The 27,164-nt window shown below is 36.0% G+C and overlaps 1 long non-coding RNA gene across 1 annotated transcript in view; it reads right to left on the bottom strand.

Annotated features, from left to right (window-relative positions):
* Window positions 1–903: 903 nt before the first annotated feature.
* The window catches only part of LOC310880464, a 29,481-nt gene continuing 3,220 nt past the window's right edge, over window positions 904–27,164 (bottom strand). Inside the window, exon 3 of the long non-coding RNA XR_014571708.1 lies at window positions 904–6,015. This is a non-coding gene — a long non-coding RNA (uncharacterized lncRNA). The remainder of the gene's footprint in view (window positions 6,016–27,164) is intronic.

The following is a 27,164-nucleotide window of genomic DNA, read 5'->3' as shown; positions in this document are numbered from 1 at the left end:
CTTTCCAAATGAAAACCATGCTATTCTGCCTATCATGAATTATATGCAGCATTATTCCTTGCTAGGAAACAGTGTTAGCAGGAGAAACAAGAGAAAATAACTGCTATATTAGCATGTTCAAGGGAGAAAGCGAGCAGCACAAGTTTACTTTTAAACCCTATGGAATTTGTAGTGGGTTTGTAGAAATGCATCTATTTGCCTCAGACATTGTACTTTCTGTACTAATACATACACAAGTGTTAGTTTATGAAGTATAGGTAAATCACAATAACCCTTTGAAGGCATACGTCCTTTCAGCAGTTTTGGATTCCTTTTGATGAAGAGTCTGGCTTGGGCCAAGAGGTTGGCAATGAAGCATGGAAAGTTTCACCTCCAGTGATGTCAGAATTAAGTTCGTACATTAGTATCTGATATCTCTCTGTCAACATGGTCTAAGTTGATGATCTTAGCATATATATTTCCTGAAAAGCAGGCATGTCTAAATCACAGGCAACACAACTGATATGCTTTTTGGATTGACAGTGAGGACTGACTCAATATTGCAGTTGCCCAGAATAATGCTTTCCTCCAGGTTAAGACTAAAATGAATCTAGGGTCAAGACTGCAGCGCAACATTACAGACTATAAATACATAGCACTGCCCTCTGTAGGATGGAATCTCAGTCTCTGTGTTTGGCACATAACCCCCAGATTTGTGTAATGGCCTTCAGAGAAGCCCCCTTACAAAATTAAATACAATTCTTTCTCTCTCTCTCTCTCTTTTTCTTTTTTTTTTTCCCCTGGAAAAATGCACTGTGTACAGAAGCCTATAGTTTAGACCATGAATTCTGTGGCAAAAGAGTACGCCTGAACTATTAGCAGTTCATATTAATTCATAAATTCATACAAGCAAATGGATTTGTTTTTAGTTTTGTCCCCTTCCTGCCCCCCACTGGATTGAAACACCCTTCACTGGGCTGCAATAACAACCCTGAGTAGTTATATAGCCTTTCATGTCTGAGAAGCACTTTACTTTTAGATTAGAAAGATTAATCAAAGTTGCTAACGCAAATTAATTACTGCTACAGAGCGGGCATAGTAATTATGCATAGTTTGGCATCGTTCATGATTAGTACATGCCTAGTTTCAGCAGTATTTAGTACAATATGAATTATGGGTAGTTCATTAGTCCAGGCCCCAGATTTCGACTTGAGGCAAAGTTTCTTGCTCATATAAAATTCCCTCCCACCTCTTCCTGGGAGAAAACGGGTTTCACTACAGTCTTTGTTTTACCATCTGGAACAAAAAAAAGAAAGAAAAGAAAATAAAAGAAAAGAAAAAAGAGAGCAAGATGATGCAATCAAATCTGCATGGTGTATCCTCCCACACAATGTACATAACACATTGCCTCTCCACAATGCCAAAACTTCTTTATACCTCCAAGCGTGCTAAAGCGTGTCACATTCAAGCTGATGCATGCTTGTGTTTCTTATGCACTGTTTCATGGTTAAGACATTTTTAAGCAACCTATAGAACATCTCCAAAATACCCATCAGAAAAAGAGTTTTTATGAAAAGACTATTCAAATATTTATTGTCCGTTTTGTCTGACTTCATTAAATAAATTGTGCTTTAAATTCATGTGCAAGCTCTAAATACCCAGTCATCCAATACAATGCTATCTAGGTTTGCATAAGTGGTAACGCAGAAATAATCCGAGTGTCTGTGGTTCAGCTTTGTGAACATTAGCCTAGGTACCTGAGGTCTGTACTTCATACGCACCTTTTCTATGGAGATACAGATTATGATGCTATAGGTCGCTATGCACAGTACTCCATCCTTTTATTCATCTTTCACTTACAAATCGATATAATATGAATTCTATAGAGATATTTATCAAGCTTAGTCTTAAGATTGAGATGGAGTCATTTTTTGACCATTAGGCCTGCAGCCAATTCAAAACATTGAAGCAGATTTCAAGAGATTGTAATTATGGATGAAGAGACTAAACTAGGTTTGAAACCACCACTAACTCTCCAATAAAAAATAGTCAAATAGTACTAATGTACTTTGTAAATATTGCGTGTACTTTGTATACTTCCTCCTCTGCAAGAACAAAGTCACTTTGCTGAGCCAATGTTGTCTCAATGAACAGATTACATACAATGAAACTGCTATTTACAAAACTGAAAAAGTCATTGTATATTGTCTGTGCGTTGACATGGTTGTTGCCAGTATTTGGCTGAATACTATAAATAAATATCCCAGCAAGTTGTCCATCAACAACAGCTTCCAGTGAGGTTGGGCAAGATGCTGGATATATCCAACAGAGCTACCTAGTGCCTTTTCAGACCACCTGTCATGACGCCTATTTAGTAAGTGAGATAGCCATGCAGGGGCTGGATATGATACAGATATGATACAGGATCTGTGGGAGACCTGGGCTATTCTAAAATGGCAGTTGGAGGCCAGGCAGGATATATAGTTTGATTTAAAATGGCACTATTTGCCTGTGTTTGGGACAGAGGTTCCCCTTAAATCTGGCTACTCAGCTATCTCATGCTGTGTAATCATTCAGGTATGGAGTAAGAGCCACCTTAACTGAGCTCTGCCTTTCTTCTCCCCTGACTAAACAAAGCCGTCTAGCAAGCCAGTGCTGCAATCATTTGCAAAATTTGATCACTAATAGAGTTTATCTTTCCATACCAAAAATAACTAGAAGTGAATGACTCAGAGGAGTTTAAGAAAGATTATCTAAATTGTCATGAATGCCAGCACAAATGAAATTAAGTTCTGAGTGAGAATACATGTCTCCAATATGGAAATGCTTTTTATTACACATGTATTTCTAAACAAACATTTTTTTTCTTCCTAGATGATTTTAAAATCCTGTGTGAGACATTTCAAAATAGGTAGCTAAAATTAGTTTTCCAAATGCATGGTCAGTTCTGCAAATAAGCAACCAAATTTGCAAAATCATGTTTTCCTCATTTCCTCTAATTCCTCCTCACTTTCTAAGGAAGCATGTTGCACCTCAAGGTAATAGTTTATATTAACTTTCATGAAGCATTGATTTGGCCATCTGTAGTTACATTCTTGCACCTCAAAAATTAATTTAAGAACAAATGCAAATAAAATTAAGAAAAATAGAAAAAAATAAAATAATGTCTAGTGCATCAACTGAGTTCTTTAAACTTAAAATGAGCCAAGAAGAACAACAGAAAGACTTTTCCCCTGTTAAGCTTTAAGATAGGCCAGGAGTAAAAGAGACATGTTTGTTGTTTGTTTTTTTCCCGCAGATCATGTTACTAAGAGCTAGAAAAAAAATCCAATTAAAAAAAAAAAAAGTCTCTCTTTTTTTTTTTTTGTTTGTTTGTTTTTGTGTTTGTTTTTCCTGGGACTGGAGTTTTGACTTATGTTAGTAGTGGCATTAATCAAAACATCCAAGGTTGGATGTGGTATTTAAAAAATAATGTACTTTATGTTACATGACAGCTAAGCTTCCCAGTACAGAATATGTGTTATAGAGGAAAAGGTACCTGGCTTTATGGCTAAATCTCTGCTCTGTACAAGTGATGGCAACAGAAAATCAGTAAAATGCAAGATCAATGCACAAGACTGAGAAGGGATTAATTGGGAGCTTAACTCCTCACATGTGGTATTTGTTAGCATTTATTCTTCCTCCTAACCATTCCTATTTCATTCACATACGCCTGTTCTTCTCACAGTTGCAATCAGCCAAATTTACTATAAGGATTTATAAGCTCTGCAGAGTATCTGAATTTTTAAGGGCAAGTCTTTGAATTGTTTTCATCTTCTGCTGCTGCTCTATGCTTCCTAACACTGTGAAGATAGATGGAGAAAGTAATAGAAGATGGAAAGCTGACTGTTCGTGTTCTTCACTTACTTTCTTAACTAAGAGAGAAGCTTTGGTAAAAGGTAATGTAGATTTTAAAAGTATGTGGACAGGCAGTACAAAAGAACTTTTTTTCTATCCAGATGAGAGACAAGAAAAAACAAACAAACAAAACCAGTAGTGCGTACGGGCAAGCAGCTAGCCATTTTCTAATTTGGGAGCTACTTATCAAATGTCTGTTACAAATATTTGAGTAACGAGCATTTTTTCCAGAGATAATCTAGTACAGGGACTTAAAATTATACAGATAAATCTCTTCCATTAGTTACAGGATTACTGAAGTAATGAAGAAACATTAGACAGTACGTTGCACACATGAAACTAAAATTAATGAGAGCTGTGCTTCATTAGCATGCCATCTTCCCTTTTGAGGCTGTAGCAAAACCTAAAGTGTGTTTTTGATTTTCCTGTAATGCATAACAGTGAAGATGATCACCAAAAGAATAAACATGGTCTATGGAGTCAGACTTTCAGTAGTTCTACTCCTAAGGAAAAGCTAATACTATTTTTCCCTCACCCATCGGTACTTCACGTAATTCTACCACCTAACTCTCCTGAAGCTTTGTTTGTGGGAACCGAAGCTATTGGGCAAATGCTTCTCAGTTAATCAGAAGGAGATATCGATACAATAATATATTTATCTCATTCCTACCCACTGTAATAAAATAGGAGCATCTCGCATCCTCACATAATGTGCCTCTTCCCCTAAAGTTATGAGGAGCTTTAGCAAAAAGGGAATGCATCCTTTCACTAAGTATTTGCAGAATGCCATAAACTAACACCTCACTTGCTAAGTGTGCTCTAACTGGGGATACCGTGTACGAGTCTCAAACTGATGATTATGCAAATCTTACAGATAGGCCCTTTAAAGAGCAGATTACTATCCTGACTACATTTGCTATCACTGAGTCCATAGTTCTGGCTAGTTCAAGCCAAACTCCTATTATCTTTGCTGTTTTGCACGTTTTTCTTTCTTTGCGATAATAATAGTGTTCTGAGAATGAATATATCTCTAGGCATGCTTATCCCCATGTGGTTTTTCAGTCATGCAGCGCTTGGGACCACATATTCCACTGGCTTTGTGTGAAATGTGGCGTGCTACTTAAGAGACTGCCAATAGAACCAGCCTACAGATTAATTCTACTGCCAAGGTGCCGTATCAGCTTGCTCTCCATGTAAGATCTGTCCTGCATGGTAGATCCACCAAACATCTATAAGTGCCAGACATTATAGCTTAAAAAGCAGGAAAATCTCCTTTCCTCCACTCTCCTCATGGGGAAAAGGAGATTAGTTGCCCCCATCCACTAGCTGAACCAGGCCTAATTGCTACATAGAAATGACAGTAAATCAGAACAGTGCTGAACTGCATTAGTTGGCTGTTTGTCTTGGTGACAATTTAAATATATTAATTCGCAATGTGTGCTGTATGATTCATCTTAAGACTCCTAGGAAACTGGTAGTGTTTCCATATAGAACAGATTCCACCTCAGACACTTACTACAGAATCCCAACCAACTATTTATCTTTTAGCAATCTTGAAAATGGGTGTTGCTAGCCACATCCACTGCTATTTACTGTAAAGAAGTCTTTTCTCATTGCTTGATGGAATTGTAACAAATTTGGGTATATGGAAGAGGCCTGTAATTTAAAGGCCTCTGCCCCACCTGTTATGGGAATGTCTCTGAACTGGGATCAAGGAAGCATTCTTTTTCTTATTTAGATGTTTTTTTCTGTTTGCAAGTCATGACTTAATCTATTAAAAACTGAAATGATTGTTTTAAAATTACAATGTATCAATCTCTTCTGCCCTTAAATTCTAGTTCACTGAGAGGTGATCACCACACTATAATATATATTCATCTACTCGGCTTTGTTCTACAGTACATTTTTAAAGACATTAGCATTTTTCACACCTCTTTTTTTTCTTTTTACTAGAAAGGGAAAGCATGTGCATTGACTCTGAGCCATACAGAGCTGATGTAATTTCATGGCAAGAAGACTCCTGCTGCCCTTAAGAATGTTAGTACAAGTTCTGAACTGACTTACCCTCCTCTGGAATAATTATGCATTCCACTCTGGCACATTTTATCATGCAGTTCTCCTGCTTTGTAGATTACATGTCTTGAGGAGGTACAAAAGGGAAGAGCAAAGACTGTTTTATTTCTATACATGCATCTAACAATTATATATATACACACATACACACCTCAAATAGTACTTTTAAATGTAAAATTATGTGAGAATTTACTTTACAGACTTATTTAATATGTACATTAAATACAGGTATCCTTTCATGCATCAAGGAGATGCAAGCATCTCTTGGGAGGAACACAGAAAGTATGGGGAAAATACATTGTTAAATTATAATTGAACAAGCTGGAACTTGTTCACGTTAAACAGCCCACCCTCAAACTGCAAAAAGCCAAATTACGCCCTCAGCGACTTCTGAAAAGCAAACTGCCTTCAGTGGATTTCTGCAAATTTAACTGTCTAGAGCCTATAGCCACATCAGAATAAGTCTCACTGATCTCGGAGATTAAGCAGTCCCCAGCCTAGTAAGTATTTGGATATGAGACCACTTGGCAATACCACATAGTATTAGATGTTAGCACAGGATGCATTTATAATTGAGAGCTTGGGTGTGAGGGGGTGTTCACAACATCAGACTTACAGATATCATAAATGAACCTTCCAAAGAGGTATTAGGAGGAATTTAATAGCTTACGTCTCTCTGACTACAGCAAAAGCCTAAAATAGGTTAAAAACAAACAAAAATTTGGAGGCTTATGTTAAGTGGTCTGAGTTCTCTTTGCAAATAGCAGATAGTAAAATCAGAATGAATGAAAAGACTGAATTCACTTAGCTGTTCTGAAAAATGTAGAATAAAATATGGTTATGTTCAAGAAACACTATAGACCAGGTCACTTTTTAGACTGAAAGATGTAAATACATATGCTACTAGAGTTAGCAGAAGCATACTGGGAAATAGATATGCTGCATAAAGCTACTCGGGCCCTTGTTCTTCAGGATAAAGCCAGAAAGAGGAGACTTTACCATCCTTACGGTCACTCTTTCAGATGTTAAAGTATATTTTCTTGAGGTTTATGTGTTTCAAATCAGCATTTCTTTTTGGCTTTCAGGATGTCACGCATAAAACTTTGAAGAGGTTCAAGTGCTAGGAACTCTCTTTATGCAGTGTCCCATAAGAGATCATATTTCATCTCCTGAAACTCTAATTTGATTATTAAAAATCTCTACCTTGTTGAACAAAACAGATAATATTCCATACTAAGAAGTTATCTGGACTGACTGGTCAGTAATACTGATTTGGAAAGTCTCTTTGTTTCTAGTGGATATGGAAAATATATATATATATGTAACTAAAAAGTTTAAAGAAAGACCCACCAGTATTTTCAATTCTCATCTAATTCAGAACTTTAGGAAAACTAACAAGACAGAATAGCAGCAGAATGGAGTAACTAAGACTGCTGGACCTATCTATGTATATGACCTGTACATAAAACTTACAATCCTTCCTACTGTCTGCATACAAGTCTTCCTTTTCAGTTGCCAGCTTCATGTTCAAACCAAAAGCAAATTTTCTACAAATGGATCAGATTTATGATGTGGGGTAGGGGGGAGAATACGTAGAGCATCACGCAGGCCACATAGACAAAATGCAGTTATTCGTTATTTTTATGCCTGTTCTCCCCACTACCAAATTGAAGCCCTCGTGTTTGTTTTTTTTTTCACTTTTTTAAAGTCAAATTTTGCGTTAAACTGAAAAATAATGTGTGAACTTGTTAAGTGGTACTGATGCTTTTTGTTCTCCCTCACACATATGGCTAGCTGAGAATACAGAGCAAGTCCAAGCTTGAAATGAATTTTTTTAAGCAACCAGTATATAACACTAAACATGATTTAATAATGGAAAGACTGGCACAACCTTAAAGGAATATCATCAAGTAGGCAAGGTATGCTTGTGACTTATTATAAAACAGTTAAATCAAGTAGGAAGCATAATCCAGATTCTTTACATAATTATGGCAGAAGGGTGTGGAAGAAGGAATATCAATTATTTCTTAAAGTGGAGATCTAACAGCAAAATAAGCTATACATCGATCTCCTGTTTCTCTCAACTGTCTTGAAAATGCCTGTAATATTTCACTTATTCTTAATGTTACAGGCAGCTTAATGTTTTGGGAACACTGGGCTTACTCTGTTGATGCAGAAGTTAGTAAAAATTTTTATTGCAATTGTTACCAGGTACAGCTTAACATTCCTAGGACAGTATTGTCTCTCCTTAATCAAACTGATCACAGAAAAATGAAACAGAACTGCTAGTCCTTGTTCCATTATTAACTTTAAATTAGTCACAAAGAGAAATTGCTTGGTAATAATAGTGGAAAGATACTATTCAAAGTTATGCATGGCATTGTAGAAGTGATTGAAAACACTGAAGACAGTTTTATTTATGAAGAACTTATTTTATAGGGTTTGCATTTACACTCAGTTAAAGCTCAAATAATTTCTGCTACAATTCAAAACAGATTCTGTGTCAAATGGCACACAATGAAGACTTTTGACTAGTATTGGGAATGAGATACACGTAAAAACATGAGAATAATATTCTGTATTTTAAAAGTACTTTCTTTCTGTATCTCTTTGTGTAAGCCATCTTGCAATTCCATGGCAAAAGACTGAAATTTCCTTAGAATTTTGTCCTTTGCAGGCTCTCAAGTTTTAAAACATTATTCTTAGAGATTGAGACTAGAAAACAGAAATGTGATTTGTACACACTGGGTTAGGTCTGAGGAATCAACGGTCCTTTACCAAAGCTATTGAAATCAGAGGTGTGTCTGTGATTACCAAAGAGATCTTCCGGTGATAAAAGAAGAATTGCATCAGCTTTTGGCTCAGCGTGTCAGAATGACTCAGCATCTCAGAAGAATGTGTTTCCATTTTCTTTCCGGTTGGAAGATGGTGAGCCTTCGTTAATACTTTCTCTTAAAATGCCATGGAACAGGCAAAAGGGGGATGTTAGATTTCTCACTGGAGTAACTTGACAGCCTTTATTCAGAATAGTATAAAAGCCATAAAGAATTCACTGATACCATTCTAACATATATCCTTTCTTTGCAGTAGTAGAAGGAAAAGAGGTTTGTTTCAACAGCTCTGCAGCTCTCCCATAGTAAGTAACCAGATCATTTCTGCAAGTTTGTACAACTCATAGCACAGGAAATTCTAATTTGGAATTAAAAGTTAATTGTGTGAGCAAACATTCCTGGTAATTCCGGTGATTAATTAGTCCTTTCTTCTATGATTTTAGCCCTCAATCCATAATTTTGTCCTTTCTATAGAAATTCAAAGAAAAAAATAGAACATCTCAAGAAATTCTCATAAACCATTGCTCTATATTTTGGGTATTATATCAAAGTACCGTGATCATCAAAATGCAATTAACCATATAGTATAGCATTTTCTTATTATCCTTCATATTGCCAACAGTCAGAGATTGAATAGTGAACTATATAGCTGTTGGTTTGACTCAGCAGGATGTTTCTTGTGCTCTTTTCTTCCCTGTAAGCAATGAGTTTGCATGAAATTAAGGCAGCCCAAGCTAAAGTTAATTTGGCAGGAGTTTCTTCTGAAAACAGAATTATAATTGTGCAAGTCAACAAAGTCAAAAATTGCCAGCAAGACTTGTGAATGCTGAGTAAATTTACCTGGATATTTGATTTTAGTCTGCACTGAATCAGTCAGTCTCAGTTAGAACCAGGCAACTCTATAGCTGTTCCTGGAGAATACTGCTGATTATTTTGAGTACTTCTGCTGCTATCACTGAGGACTAGAGTTAACATCCAATTGCAGGCAGTTTACACTTGTATATGGCCTTTTATCTACACTTCTGCTCTGTTCACACAACTGCAGCACCCTCTGACAAGCTCAGACCACCACACCTTACTTTATATTCTGTCCCTGCTCTCTAATATTTAAATCACTTCCTTGACCACTGGCAGGAAGCAATTACAATCTCTGCATACTTTAACAAGATGTTTAAACAAGATATCATGAGACCTAAACTAACTAAATTTCGTCATCAGACAATGACAGACCCAGCACTTCCTTTGGGCTCTACTGCGCCTAAAAAGTGGTCTCAAAGAACTGGGAAAATCTAAAAGCTACATCTCCAGTTAGCCTTGTTCTGAGAAAAGGAGTCTGAAAAGATCCCTAACAATTACAAACATATGGGGATAAAATTGACACAGTCAAGAAAAAGAACATTTATTTAAATCAATCAATCATTGTCAAATATTATACAGTGTTCCAGAAAGTCTGTTTGTTCTCCTGGTATAAGACTATGCATTTTCTAGGTTATATTCATGAAGTTTGAAAGGAAGTTTAAAAAACATTTTTTGAAGTCTGCCATTTCCTCTGCATCAAGTTTAATAAGTCTGAAATAGGCGATGAAATAATGATGAAGTCAAGACTAACTTTTGTGTACAGTTTGCACAATAAAAAGTTCTAAAATACAATCCATCATCTAATCTAGAAAAGCATCTCAATGCCAACTGTGGTTTTCAGCAACATGCCCTTTTGAATCAGCATTGAAAGTGATTTAACAGGGTGACTGATCAACCCCCCCCAATTACTTAGTTCCTGACATATAAAGAAGGCTAAGGGATTTTCTGCTTATTTAGTTGATCTTGCTGCAACAGTGCTGAAAGTTGTTTTACAATAATTAAGCTAATTTATGTCATTCTTGTAGGAGTTGGTCACTTCTTGGAACAGACTGAGCTTTGAGGAGACTGGTTTTCTATGTGAAATATTGGCACCCAATCTGCTGCTACAGTAAGCATCCTCTGTTCACAAAACCCACAACAAAAATAGTCCAATGCATTTATTTTTAGCCTTGGTTGATAAGCAAGTCAGGTGTGTACTATCAGGAGGACTGAAGCCAGAGAAGGCCATAAAGTTGCAAAATTGCTGCCTAGAACAAGGAGATTTCCATTTTAAACAAATGGAAGCATGGGTGGTGGTTTTTTTGTTTTGTGTGTGTGTATCAGCATTTCACAGGGTATATTCTTAATGGAGGAAATATTTTACTGGTGAAGATACCAGTAAAAATCTCAAAGCTCAGGAGGAGGAAAACATGTTGATTCAAAAATTAGAAGCCTCCTTTCTGCCCAAAGCACCAGTCACCTTCTCAGAGTTATTTTACCAAAAAATCCTGAAAAGCAGGTAACTGCCAGCTATGACCAATTATGCTGCCTTACAAGAAAAGTGGCGACGAATTGAGCAGCATACCAGAACACTAATACACATGTTCCATTGTGAAAGAAAAAGCACAGGGACCAAACATTGATTGATAGGAATCAAGAGGCTAGGACCCCTCTGAGCGAAACACTGAAGAGCAATAGCTGAGCTGTTCCGTGCCCCTAGACGCCGCAGTGCCACCTGCAGTGACAGACGCCCAGATGGGTACGTGAGTGTGCTTACACTGGATCCCTGTGTGCCACCTTCCAGCGAGCAGAACAGCATTAGCCCTAAGTCTTAGCAACTCTTTCATGCTTCTGAGTGAGGAAGAGGAGATTCCCAAAAGGAACCACCAACATCAGTAAGAGGTACTTTCTAATCAGTGAAATCTTTTGCAGTCTTATATATGTAGATGTTTAGTAGTTTCATGCATCTTACCCCAACGACCTGCTTTTCAATTACCAAGAGAAAAGAGTTCACATCAGTGTCTTGCTTCACAATGCACACAGGACATGTAATCCGTATGTGACTCAGTGACCTGTATTCTCTCTTACTCTCACAACATAAGCTTTTGTACCAGCGTACTGAAAATATATACCAAAGACTCACTTCAACGTAAAAGGCCTATTTTCTCTCTTCTGTTAAGCAGATTTGGTCAGAATGGACCTTCCAAGTCTATTGCCACCTTCTCACTAGAGATGTAACTGTTCTTTGGTTGTTGGCTCCTTGATATATTATAAAAAATCTCACAATGAAAATTTCTGTACTAGAAAACTTCTATTAAGATACTGGGTCACCTACAATATTATCAAAACAAAAGCAAAAAGAAGGCAAATGAGTAGGGTATATTAATTCACCTAAGTTTTCTGCTATCTTCTTCCTTCTGCAATGCACATAGATCCTGAAAGTAATACTGCTTATGTGTGGAATTAGTGGTTTGTCACTCATTGACTGTTCCAATCATTACACCATTGCCTGAATTGCTGCTAAGAAAATGTTCACGTGTTATAAGTTCCTTGCTTTTACATTAATCACTAGAAACGAAGGCATTGACCAGTTCAACTGCTACCACACCCAGTTCCACCAATGTCAAACAACCATCTGATAGAACTTCTGTCTGATGCAGACACATACAAGATCAATCTTATTGATTTTGTGAGATGGCTACTAACTATTCTCAGTTTATTTGTAACTGTTCCTGGAAGAGTCTTACACCTTTACACCTATGTTTTGGATTTGAACTTATCTGAAAGAACATAATAGAATGACTGCTTATTATTACATTAAAATGTAAAATATTAAAGACCAAATAAATGCTATTTGCAAGATCAATCTGGATACACAAAACAAATCTGGATAAGGCAGCTTTCAGTTCTATTTTGGTTTTGAAATAAAGCTTCTATTGTCTTAATAACACAACAAGTTTAGAGAAATTGTTATTCAATTTCTTTATTAAGTTCAGTTTCAATGTTGAAAACTGCAGCCATTCATCAATTTGGATGGAGGAACATGCGTACCATGACACAATTCCTGAGTAACTAAGAAAAAAAGTGATCGTCTTTTAAATGTTTAACTAAAAATAAATTAAATGATAATAATAAAATATATTTTTTAAAAAAAGGTATTTCACATGCTTTCCAGCAGGGGGCAATGCCATATGTAGTTGCTTAATCACATGCCATGAACCCTGTACTCCACAGCAAACAGGGGAGTAACCCCCAATCGAGTAGTGGAGTTGTCCACTTCTTGATCAGACAAGTTCTCCTGCCCATAGCCATCAGGAAATTTCAGGTTATAAACGGGGTGTAGCAACAAACTTGTATTAGCTTTTCTTCCAAAATACGTGCATGGCAGTTAAGAGCCCCAGTGCTATTAAAACTGAAAGCATGGTAAAATTCAAATACATTTATTATTTCCTCATTTCTACTTTTTTGTTTAACTCAGCTTGGGCTACATTAGCTTGGAAACTTCCGCCTCCAGACAATGAGAAATTATATGAAAAGGTCTTGCAAAAAGAGGAAATAATACAACTAACAGAGAGACAGTGGGCTACAAATAACTGAATGACCTACAGAAATACAGCCAAATCATGTCCTATATTTTACCCATGATGGCAAGATCCTTTTCAAAATAAATGCATGATTTTAAATAGTATATTTAATTTATATTTTAAAATAAATTAAATTTCATTAATTTTAAATAATATAACATGAAAAATAAAGCCTGCTATAAAAGAAAACCTTAGATAGCACTCTAAAAATAACACCAAACAAAACAAAACAAAAAAATCCATCCCTACAATTAAAATTTTCCTGTCAAGTTCTTTGGCTGAGTATATGCAGGCACTAAATTTCACTTTCTTGTTTATAACAGCTGCAGGAAGGAGGCTTTTGGGGTTGTTCCTCTGGCCCCAACCCAAGTGCATGCGCACACAACCGCATTGCCAAATTCCCCCAGTTGACAATAGGGAGATGGGAGGGAAAGGAGGGAGCAGAAAAAGAAGAGAAATAAGCCCTATTTTTCCCACCCCGGGCTCTGAAACAGGTCTTGGCTGCGCTACCTATAGGAAAGATACAATTGCAATTAAGCTCATAACAGTGTAGCATCCCAGTTAAACACCCACATTTTCATCATTTTTATCCTCCTGCATCTTTGCACATAGACTCTGTAAGTCGTACTTTAAAAGGGTAAATTGCTTCAGTGTTGAGCCTTGTGTTAGCAGAATAACTTCCCTTTACCATGCAAGACAATTCAGACAATATGTCAGATCAGTCCTGGGATTACCTCCCACAGGTGCACCCAGACACCCACCCACCCCCAAAATCCTGCCAGCAGTGTCACACTATGCTGATCAAATGCCAGTACACTCCTGTTCATTAGGGACTGGGCTTATAACGAGAATACCCTAGTACTGCACATCTCCAGAGTTGGGTGCTTTACAGTATCTAGAGCTTAAATGCCACAATGTGCTTTCCTTCCCCTTTCATAACAGATAACTGGATACATTTACTTCCATCTCCCATGTCTTAAACAGAACAGCATAAACCAGTAAATTGTTCACTAACATAGAAAGTGTTAAGCAAAAATTGTTTCACCTTGTCCTGAAGTAAAATGCTTTTCTGCTGTGCTTCAATGGACACTGGGTTGCCAAACCTCATATACATTTTATAGTATGAAACAGCAACTGCATTTAAAGTCACAAATGCTTACTGCCATCCATGAGTAAATTAAAAATAGCAGAATTCATTCCTGATATTTTACCCAAGTTCATACTATATATATATATATAAAGATTCAAATTCTGATATTCCTTCCCCTCATCCTCCAAATGGTTAGGAGTAGAAGTGATCATCAGAAGCTGAAAAGCATTTTGATCTTTGTTACATTGGGACTATGGAATCTAAGCAACTATTTTACAAGGCATTGTAATTGTTTGTACTTGCAAAACTGGATTAAGAAATCACTGCTATTCTTAAAACACATTTATCACATACATACAAAAGTCAGCATATTTCTACTTCGAGCTGAGCCTTCAGCCAACCAGAGTGAATTCCCGTGCACCGCCCACGCTCATTCTCGCATCCTCCCCTTCCCCAGAGCAATCACTGCATCTGGCCAGTAAAACATGAAAAAGTCTCCAACATGCCTTACCAGGGTACACCTGCCCTATGGATGACCCATGTATATCTCACCTATACTCTATTGATGTTGTCACTATTTCCAGCAATTTCAGAGTAATTACTGAAACACAGGCATTAGAAGTGCTGAATAAAGAAGGTGAGATTTTGGGAAAAGCTTTCATTTAATGTACAAGCCCTATTTTATTTCAAAGAAACTGAGAATTAAAGCAGAGGCATTAGTCCTTCACAGTAAAGCAGGGAGAAGAAAAAGAGGTAGCCATATAAAGCAAGGTTTCATCAGACCTCTAGAATTTATAAATACGGGGCTTTTCTGCACTTTTGAAAGTTCTATGAAATATTTTTTCCTGTAGCTTAAATCCATTTGTTCTTTGGTAGAAGCTTAATTTAAAAAACATGTCTTTTGAGTTGAGTGGAAGTCTGACTAATTCTGTTGTAAATGCTTTTAAAGATGAACAAAACTAACACTGTAATTGAAAAAAGACTCACACATATACAACAGCCACAATCAGGCTAGTGCCTGAGTTATGAGACTACAGCTCTCACTTTTATTAGGCAAATGAAAATCAACATCCATACTGCTAAAGTTTGTAATAGTCCATAAGGAAATCTTCATGATTAGGGATTCAGAAGCCAAAGTTTCACCCACCTATTTTCTCTGCCTATTTCTTCCTTTTTGAAATGTCTGTCTCTTCTGTTTCACCCCTACCACCAAACCCCCAAAAATACTCTCATTTAGATTTTATCCTTCCATCTCTTTACACATGCACTCTCCTTTGTAATATAAACTGAACAACATTGACAGTCCTTTAGTACCATTATCTCTGCCATGTTGCTTCTAAAAGGAAGTATGGTTGGTCTCCAGCCCCAGCCTCAGTGGCAGGTCTGCCACTCTTGTCTCCACTCTCCACACTCCACAGAAGATGAGAAAAAAGCAGCAGGGATATCCTCCTCCTTTCCTACCTCACCTCCTCTCTCCTTCTCCTGCCCATGAAAAAATTCAGACCTCTTGGAAACTAGATTAAGCATCAGTTTACCTGATGAAAAGTAGTAGTTCTGTTCATTATGGTTCATTCTTTATCTGCTCCTATACTTCCAGAAACCTCTCTTGAGTCTTCATGATATCACTACTTCTCATATTAGAACTTGTCTTAATGATATTAAGTAGTTGTAACACAATGCCTATAAACAAGATATCCTAATATGTTTCATAGGTACTAATCTCATCCTTTATTTTAAATTACATTCCCTGCTAACTATGATCTATACTAGGTTGTAAATTATGAGATGTTCAGTTTCCTTTCTACTTGAATACATCTTCCTTCCCTCCATCCTCTATATGCAATCATCTTTAAAAAGAAAAGTCATTCTAAACTCCCTGTGTCTAAGAAAAAAGCAGTTGCTCAAAGGAAACTTGATTTGAGTTATTGGAGTCAAAATATATTGTTATGCCCTTCTTGCTGGCTAAGAATGCTGCTTTAGCCTTACCTATATTCTACCACTGCCAAAGAAGGAAGTCTATTTTTTTTTTCCTCTTGGCAACTCTTTTGGAGGTACACTATTGTGTTCCCAGAGTACTCGTTCTCAAAGGCTATTGTGAAAACTGTAGTAAACAGAACGCTCAGCATCAGGATGCAAGAAACAGGATCCAAGGCTGAAACTATTTGCCAAGAGTGGATGTGACCGCTGCCCCATTCAATCCTGGATGGTACAACAGTTCATCTTAGCTGCTAGATATAGCACATTCTGTAATGAGGGGGACAAAGGTGGCAATTACTGAGAAACCATGTTGTTGGAGAAAACAGCATCAGGATGTAAAAAAAATTTCCTTTCCATCAGGCAGCTAAACAACGGATCTCAATTACAGATAGTAGGTTACAGTCTCAATTTGTATCGGCATATTTCCACATACTGTTGAGGAGCTGCATGATTACGACAACTGAGCTGATGACAACTGAGAATTTGGCCTACACATTGAAACTGAAATACTCAGAGTATTTCAATTAGCTCCTCTGCTTTTTGGCAGAACATGTGATGTCAGACTTGCCAAATCGTTCACATTTGTATAAAACTAGAGAAGAACCAGAAAGTGGTAAATCTAAACATTTAGGAAGCTAAGATTAAATACAGAATTAAACTATAAAGCAGAAGTAGTATTACATAGGGAATAAAGTACTGTGAATAGCTATGGAGGCATTGATGTTCTTTCATTTAGAATACGGAAGGAATAAGGAAATGTACAGGGAGAAAAAAAAACACATTAGATGATAAATCTGATGGTAAGAGAAATATTTAATGGATTTTACTAATAATTAAAGTATTTACCATAGTGAATACTTTACATAGAGAAAGAATGTATCAGAACAATTCCAGTCAAAGGCAAATAATTGCTTGATACTACCAATCATTAAAATTCAGGCACATCAAGAAAAGTTGTGGATGTTAAAGACAGAAAAGATTATTATCTGATTTGATCCCCTATAAACCATAGAAACTTCTCCCAAAATTGCTCCGTCAAACCTGTAGCTAATTCCTGGTAAATCAACCATATCTTCTAGAAATATATTCAAAGTCAGTTTGAAGGCTTTGGGTAATAATACAGAGCTTTCCAGATTACTTGTTTCAATTATATTCTTAATCTGAATCTGTACAGTTGAAATCATAAGCATTAAATCTTGTACCTCCTCCTCTAGTTTCCACTGTTAGAAGAACCCTCCCTGCATAGATAGCTACTGAGTCAACTGACCTTTAACTTCTCTAGGTGGGCCCAAGACCCTGATGTTGACAAGTTGTAACAACACTAAGAACTGTTGTGCAGCACTCTTACTCTCTTCTAGTACAGCTTCCCACACACTACTACACTTGAGTCATATCAACAGTCCTCCAATTATCTTTGCAATGTAGAAGCCCATTTAAATTGTGAAGCAATTAGGAAAACATTACCAATTTTTACTAATAATCCACCACTTCTAATCTTATTAGTAAGTGGATTCATTGGTGTTGTAGTAATCAAACATAAAGATGCTCCTTGCTGTGTCTGTACATCCTTTCTGGCACATACAGCCAAAAAGGATCACTACTATCCATCAAAAACTTTCTGTGCAGAAAGATGTCTTTTCTCAGTCTTAACACTTTATCATGAGCCACCAACAAAGTGGCCAAACAGAGGTACCTGGCACACGGTTACTTAAAGAGAAAAAAAGAGCACCTGTAACCACAGAAAAGATTCAGGTAGAAGTTGTCCATGAGGAGGACAAGTCGAGGGTCATCTGCAGGCACAGATTAACGCTTGAGCAAAGCAGGTGTTCGTATAACATCTTAGAGAACTTAGTAACTTTATAGAAGCTAGTTTTCTCCCCTTTGTCACTTATGTCAAGTATGGGGTTTTTGTTTGTTTGTTTGTTTGTTTTTCAGGAGGAACAAATATTTCTGTCTGCTTAATAGCTTTCACCCATGCAACTGCAGGAATATGAAACAGCATTTAAGAACTGGGAAACAAAGGTATAGGCAAGTAACTGTTTTATTCTACCGTTCACAAACGGCTGTTTTCCATAATGGACTGCAGACCAGTCACCAAAACCAAAGAGCTGGGGCAAAGAACCCCCTCAGAAACTAGCCAAAATTATGAGGAAAGGAGCAAGATATTATATTTTGTTTATTTTACCATCAGACATAAGTAAAAGTCTTGATTCCTGCAGTCACAGACACACACAAACAAATAACTACTACATTAAAGTAGTTCCATGGCAGTGACAGTAGATGCATGTAAACATATGTGGTGTTGTGGTCTAAGTCTAAGCGCTAGTACTACAGTGCTACTTTTTAAATCAACAAAGAATACACAAGATATTTGGTGACATACAAATCTTCCTCAAATTTTCTGTCTCTCAAGGTACTGCTCAATCCTTCAGCTCCATACTTTAAGGAAGTCCATAAACAGATCAAATCACCTAACTGGTTTAAGCAGTGAAAATAACATTAAAAAGTAATAGCTTATGGAAACATTTTTATTCACCAGGAACAACTAAAGCCACTTTGTAAAAAGAATTTCCCAAACTAAACTTTGAGCAGAGACCAGTCTGGAAACTATCACTATAGTAATGCTTTAAAAATTACTCACAGCCTAATTAACATCTGCTTTAAGAGTTTAAGTTATTACAGGGTCATTTATCTACTCAAAGCATCTTCTACACAATTGAGCAAATTTTTAATGTTTAACATTTCTACCCATAAACTACCAGTGAAAGACATTCACCTAAAAGAATACGATAGGTAATTCAGGTCTCTGTTTCTCATCAACGTCTCACCTAATGCCAGTTTTTCTAATCACAAAATAGGTAACAAAACATATCTAAGAAACTTTTTTATTATTTTTTTTAGAAAGCTCAAAGCAGACATAAAAATTTAGCATCAAAAGAGAAAATAACCAAATAACCAAAAAAAAAAAAAAAGGCAAGCAAAAAATAGAGAAATTCTATAGACAGAAAAAAAATAAAAAAATTATTCTCCAGAAGTTCCAATGCGCATGATCTTAAACACATGCTATTATGAAATAAACTTAGAAGCACACACACCTTGGAAATGTCCTCTCTAAATTTTCCCCACCTGCAGTTAGTCTTTTCTGAAACATAGCTGGCTAGAAGGTGATTAACCAAACTGCAGCTATCCTTCTTCCATCAAATGCTGTCCTAATCTTTTAGGGGAATTATTCCTCTGAATTTTATTTCCCACTGTTAGATTGGCCATGGTCTTACTAGAACAAATGGGATGGATGTTGGGGAACATATATCACAGGATGCACTGTTCAGGCAGGGAAGAAAGTTCAAGCACTCAAGACTCACTTTTCTCATCTCAGGCAAACTGCAGCCTGCAGCACATGCATAGGTGTGTTTCTATTGTGTCTCTGGGACTCAGAAAATATAGGCTTTTCTAAGGGAAATTTGAAAGTTATGAAGAGTTCTGTGTTTAAATGCAAGTAGAAGGGAGACCTAGGAAGTCAACCCTTTCTAATCACATTTTGTTTTTCCTTAATGTTTTGTATTATGTGAATCAATCTAAAGACTCTGGAAAGTCTTTTTGATCATCATTCTGACAGTTGTTTTACTTTTGGTTTGATGTTTGCAATTTTGTTGTTATTGTTGTGCCCTACACAACAAGCATAACTTTCTAAATTAAGAAAGTATTTCTTTTAACTAGTTTGTGTTAATCTGTAATCCCTTTTAACGACATTTGGCAAAAGCTGAGAAGAGAAAACTTATCTAATTAACACAGTAGGGAGAATCAGAAGAAACAACCTTTTTTTTGTTAGTGGCATTTTTACTAAAAGATGTGTTCCGAAGCATACACCTGGAATCACTGCTGCAAAGTACCCATGAGAGATCAAAAAAAGCCCTCCTAGTTCCTTGCTTCCCCAAGCACAGAAAGAAAATCAAGGCAGTGTTTCAGTTAATGCAATAATGAGGTCAGAAGAACACAGAAAATCTGCTCCTTGTTATAAGAAACCTCAGAAAACCTTCTTTTCCTTTTGTCTGTGACCCCACCCCAACCATACACACAATTTATCAACTACGTTATTAAGTTTCCTTGCTTTCCCTTTTCTCACTCTCCCATTAGGAAGCCAACCCACTGAGGGCCCCAGCCGGACCCCGGGGACCCCAGCTGCACTCTTGCGGATCACGATGCACTCTTCCCTTTTTTGGACATTGGGTGAAGCTCTTTGCTACTGCACAGCAAAAGGGGATGCTAATTCAGGCTGCGCATGCATTGGACCAAATTCTGATCTGAGACACCCACACAATTCCTGTTGTAAGTCACATGTGTGCACATTTCTGACAGCAGGATATGCCCACTTGCACTGTCTTAATGCATCAGCAAGAGTGGTGATTTTGTGGTGAAAAGTGGCCTTTTAACAGAACAAAAGTGTAAAGAAATTATTTTGTAAAACTTGGGGGTGTAGGCAGACTGATAATGTTCCTCTAACTGAATTCCAATGGGTAAAAAAAGAAAAAAAAAAAGGAAGCAAACCAAAGATACTAAAACAATTTTCTCACTTAAAAGGGATTTTAAGAGAGACTGTCAAGCATCCAGGGCAACTCTCTGCCTCCAATATGGGTTGAGGGACATACTTCAATTTGAAATTAGTTAGGGAGATATTTTATAATTTATTCAAATGGTCATATGGAAGAGCTTCAGCATCAGCTCAATTGTTATTATTTAAGCTTAAGGAACCAGACTGTAATAGATAATTGGCATATGGAAAAAGCAGTACAGTGTTACAACTGAAAGTGTAGCTGGAAGTCAACACTATTCAAAATTTTTAAAAGAAAAAACTATAAAATCATTTTTCAGATGTGTGAAGGAATATACAAATATGTTCTCATAAATACCTTTTACCAGATCTTAGAGATACGTGATAATGAAATATTCTAATAATCATTCTTAAAAGACAGGAAGATAATGCAATCAGAAAGAGGTGAATTTAACCTCCACTAAATTGGTTTTGCTGTCATACCAACAGATCTCAGAGCAGGTTAGTTTACTTTGTTTTCCACATTCCTAATTTCACCTGGCTACTAGAAATCATCGTCTGTTCTTCCCAGTTTAAGTGGTTTCAGAATGTTAGAAAAGTAAATTAACATAACTGGGAAATAAGATATATTGTCCTGTTTCAAAAAATACTGCCAGTAATAGAAATGCATATATACTTACAAGAAGGTTTCTCAAAAATATAAAAATTAATTTAAAGAAAGGTTTGAGAGCACTTAAAAACTTGATCTGGTAAACAGATCAGGCTGTAAGAGATCACATCATGTAATTAAAAAACAGGAATCTTCTCTAACAACAACAACAACAACAGAAGTAAAAAAAAAAAAAAAAAAACAGTACAAACGTAGCTGAGGTTTTTAACCTCATCAGTAAAGAAATACATGTAAAAAGGTACACTCATGGATAAAGAACTCCAGACAAAAAGAGACTGGATCTGTGTGATGAGTAAACAGGAAACTGGGGACAGAAAAGTTAGAATGGAAGGAGTTTGCTGCCATATGTGAGAGCAGTTACCCTAAATCACTTCTTTGTTCTGAGCTAAGATTAGACATTTCAATAATTTAATTCAGAGGAACAGGCTAAATTCTTAAAACCAACAGTATTTTTTCCATTTTTAGTAGTCTTCTGGATATATATCTAAAGACAAAAATAATTCTTTTTTCTCCCAATAATTCCAAAGAAAGTTAAAATCTTGCAATACTCATACTCTGCATCTAGCATTATAGTATGCAAAATTAAGTCTGAAATTTTGCTTTTCACATTTTAGGCATCTGTTGTTGTTATGCTTTCACTCCATCATACACTACTGTAACGCAGAGAAGTTGTTCTACCTTGCCTGCAAAAATGTCCTTGAAGGACAAAGTAGTCCAGGTCACAGTCTACAATGCAAGTTAAACAAGACTTCTATTTTTTCTCCCCAAAAGTGTTTGTTGCAACTTCTATATTCTCTCAGTAGTAAACCATCTATTTTTAGACTTGTAAATTATCAGGGCTATTCCCCAGTAAGTTGAAAGTTTTGTGGAAGAATTTGCTGTAATTTTTTTTTACCTTACACTTACGTTTCACTCACATCTATGAGTGTTCTCCTCACACCATACTCATCTGAATACAGTGTAAATGATTATTGAAAAAACAAATTATGGAAAAGCAGCTGTTACTGAAAAAGTGAGTTCAGTTGTGACCCAGTATGTACCATTATACTCTAAAAAGTGGAGCTATGGTAAAAACATACTTTGCAAATAAATATATTTGTTCTGTAATTAGAAACACAACTTAATTTCAATCATAAATTCCTAATTTAATCAGATTTTCTGCCCTATCTACTCATATTTTTCATGCTCTGGTAAGCTAGTACTCCAAGTTCAACTGCTGGGCCAAAGAACCGTATTTAGTAAAATGACAGGTCCACAAAGACAGATGAACACATAACAGGATGCTCTGGCCCAAACAACAGGATTTTTCAAATGCAAGTAAGAGAGTCCTCAAGCTGACTTTAGTTCACTGTAACAACAGTAGGTCACCAAGTTATAGCCTACAGTGTACTAACCTGCCATATTTTGTCATTTATTTATATATATGACTCAAATACCAGAAATCAACGTCGTGTATATTCCCAAGATAACATTTTTTTGCTTACACAACGATACATGGAGTAAGAAAATACTAATAATTAAGTTCACAGAGTAAAATCTTGCATAGAGAAATTACTTTAACGGCACCTGATACATACATGTCACATTGAAGAGACATTTCTATATTAATTAATACCGATGCAAATCCAAGTAAGCATACTGTACATGTAAATGTGCTATCAATAACATATTACCGTGTGTTACATATGTATGATGGACTCTTTAAACAGCATACTATTTCAGTTCTGCTCTGCTAATACTGAATACTCAAAGATTATTACAATACAAATAATAAAAATTTCATTCTGAAAAACAAGTCACAAGAAATGTTACATATCAACTAATTTCAATCTGAGTGAGTGACAAGTCCCAGTAGTGTGGAAATAGTTTTAATTAGTATCTGACACATATTAAAGCCACCAACCAACAACACTCCCTAAAACTGCCCTTTTTTAATCAATTAAATTTTGTAACAAAGAATTTTTAGCAGTGAGTATTTATATCCTAAATTAGAAATACAAGGTTTCTGGCTGCTTTGTGTTTTGTTCCTGACCCAATGTTATTTTTCCTCCATTTCTGATCCAACCAGCTATTTAAATTCACCAGGATGTTTGCACATGTTTCCTAACTCACTTTACATGTTAGCTAGTACATTCTCTTTTACTATTATTATTATTTTTTGGCATTCAACACTTAATATTAAAAAGCAAATTCTATACTGCAAACGTCAAGTCATCAGTGCTCAGTAGAAGGCCTGTAGCCTTCTATAAAATGACAAATAATCTTCACAGATGATACGGAATGTCATTCCATGAGAGAGATTACAATATGACAAAAATGAGAGAGAGCTTCTGTATTGATAATGAAGGGTTTCAAGAACACAGTGGGCAGAAGTCCTAACATACTTGAAAAATATTTAACTGAACAATAATGGAGCAATGCCAAATACTAAAAGTTACCAAAGATAATTTTAATTGTTGTAGATATAATAGTGTTCAATGACAGCTGTTTTGGAACAAAAAGGTTATTTCCTGCAAATTATTATAATATTTTTCTCCCAAAATAGCCCCTGATTCACTGCTAAAGTTACCTGGCATTCTCTAATGGTTAGCACAGACTAAAAACCAATTATTAATTTTATTTTTTAAATATTCTTAAGATCTTAAATGAAAATAATGATTTATTAAAAAGCCTAACAGGAGTCAATTCAGAAAAGCTGCTGACAAACCAATGGAACTATTTGCATGAGTGAAACATCAATGACCTTAATACAATAGCTATTTCAAAGATCAATAAGAATTAAAGGTACTGCTTCTCTACCCAGTAAAATTTCATGAATGCTGGCAGCACATTTTTGGGTTGATTTGTGATTTAATCAGAGTGCAAGCAGATACTGTTTATGCAGTAGAAACTAACTGTCATCTGAGGCCTTCGAGTTTAGCATCTGTACACATTTACACAAAATAACATTTGAAAAATATTATGCCCTAATACTACAAATATTTATGTACTTCACTATGCTACCGTCACGAGTCTCACACTGTTTGTGAATCCATGTGTAAAAGTTAGCAGTCAGAGTTGTGTGTGAGCTTATTTTGTTGGAGTATACCAAGGTGGTCACAACTTTCATGAAATAAGAAAAAAGCCCTTGCAATACATTTTGTGAGATGCAAGAAAAGTGTGATTACATTTTATTGTTTTGCTACTCCTTCTGGTGATTCTTTCAGAAATAACATTAATAAAGTTATATAATTTTAGGATGCTTAGCACTATATTAATATATATTAACTAAAAAGACAAAAAAAACCTGCTTTTTAGCCTTTGGTTTTGTTATTGGAAGATATGCAACCTATTACTGCAAAGACTAATGAAGATATTTAATTTAATTAACTCTCTATAATTGTCTGAACATCTAATTCTCTTTTAGACTTTATGATGTACGTCTGCCCTATGTTTGTAAGTATGCAAGTATATAAACCTGATCTACCAGCCATTTGAAAAAGACAGATCAACTCAATTCTCCTCAATTTAAAATCCTCTAGAGTTTCTCTCAGTAATGGAAATCAAAGTTGTGGTAATATCACTGTGAGATCTATCCCACAGTGACTGCAATGCTGAGAAACTAATCCTTAAGGCTGGACAGTATACTGGGAGATGCTCTTGATTCAACGACTTTCACTGGGATTTGGCAGTTGCAGTGTATACTGTTTTTCTACAGAATCCTCATTTAGTTGAGGGACAGTATTTCTGACATCTATCTGGAGCACCCTGGAGACTGGGGTAAAATATGTAAAAAGCAGGGATTTTAAAAATAGTATTTCAAATTGATTCCATCACAACAATGTATAAAAACTATAAAACAGGACAAAGGTCATAGGAAATTGAAGTGCCAAGAGATCTTCATACAATCCTCCAAAAGAAACAATGGGAGGGGGGGAGTTAATTCTTTTTTAACAATTATGAGGGAGTAAATATCACAAAAACTAACTTTCTCACACTCTTAAAAAGATTATTAAATTCTATTCCTGAACAAATGTTCAGTTTGAACCTGGAAGCAATGTTCTCTAGATGCTTTAAGTTACATTTTGGACTTAGGAGTTTTCAGTTGTCTTTACTGGAATCAATGAATTACTGTGTGAGAAGACATAGCAAACTACATGAACAGAAGGAATTACATTAGGAATATGGGGTTTGATCTGCTGAAACAGTTATATACCAAGTCCATTAATGAACATAAAACAATTGTATAAATACTAATGACTTGCATCTCACGCCACTTTAGTAATAAAAGTATTATTCACATTTTATATATGAGCAAAATGAGCCACAGCTAAGTGACTTAGCCAGTGACCCACAGGAAGTCAGTGACACAACCAGGAATAGAACATAGACCTCTCAGCAGCTAGTCCCATGCTTTAACCACAAGACCAGCCACCCTCTTCCCATCTTATATTAGCACAACTCTAAATCTTGGTTGCATCAGCTACTAATTTAAGATGTCTAAACAAGTACAATTGTAGAAATCTCAGTTTTGAAAGTTTAATAACTTACATTCATAAATCTCTCTTAACTTAATCACACAACAAATTAGGATAAAATGGTGTTTTTAAATGAAACTCAAAATGACCATAAACTTTTTGTTGCTTTAAAATGATTCCTTTAGAAATAAATTTCCGATGTATTAAAAGATCTGATGGATAGCAGTATATGCTTGAGCTCTTTATTACTATATTCTTTTGTCTGAAATCTGTGTGTGATACAAAATTTAGACCCATCTGATCAGAATGGACTATAACATGAAGACAATATCCTATTACAGAAGAACCAGACAATCCCAGAGAAAAGTTATTCTCTTCAAGACAGAAAGAAATTGGAGAAGTTGAGAGTTGGGGAAAGACCAAAGATAATGAATAAACCATTATAATTAGAGGTAGGCAGCCTGGTGTGATCTTGGCTTTACAGAATTTAAAGCAGGCATGATTTGGATTTTGATCTCTTTTTATCTGAGCTTCAAGGTTCAGGAAAAGGAGGATCATTTTTAGTTAAAAGGGTTCTTGTTTTGACCCGCTCAACAGTTATCTACAAAAAATCTGCATTATGCCTAGTCCTATCACTTTTGCTGGATCCAAGGCACAGCATGCTAAAATGCAGTATAACAATACTGTAGGGCGATCTCCAAAGAGAGTTTGGAATCATACCAAGGGAATAGTCTTCCACCATCACTTAATATTTCCGTATAAAACTCCACTGATTGCAGTTTAAACTCCTGATTTCCTTCAAGTAAAACTGCATATAGAAAGAATGTGAAATTTGAAGATAGGCATGTGGCAGAATATTATGAAATACTTATTGCAAATATATCCTCCCAGAAGACCAAAAACTGCCAGTAAAGAGAGAATAAGATATGCTAATGCAAAGTTCTTGTTATCAATAAATGAACAGCAGCTATGTAAATTGAAAAATTACATAACCCAAGATAAAGAAGACAGGGTAACTGTAAAAAATGCAGCAATACAATAGTTTCATAGCTTACTTAAGCCCCTTTACTTTAAAACAATGCAATTTACACAGCCAGAACTGTTCTGACTGCTAGATTTATAGTCACACTGCTGGAGTATGAGATTGCCCTCTAGATGTTACGCTTGGCTAGATAATTTTTCATTCTTTCCAGTATACCGAGATGGGACACACTGTGTGA

Source organism: Anser anser (assembly GCF_964211835.1).
Source record: "Anser anser genome assembly, chromosome: 12".
Lineage (NCBI taxonomy): Eukaryota > Metazoa > Chordata > Aves > Anseriformes > Anatidae > Anser > Anser anser.
Note: the sequence above shows the minus strand (reverse complement) of the source record. Positions and strands in the feature narration are given on the sequence as shown.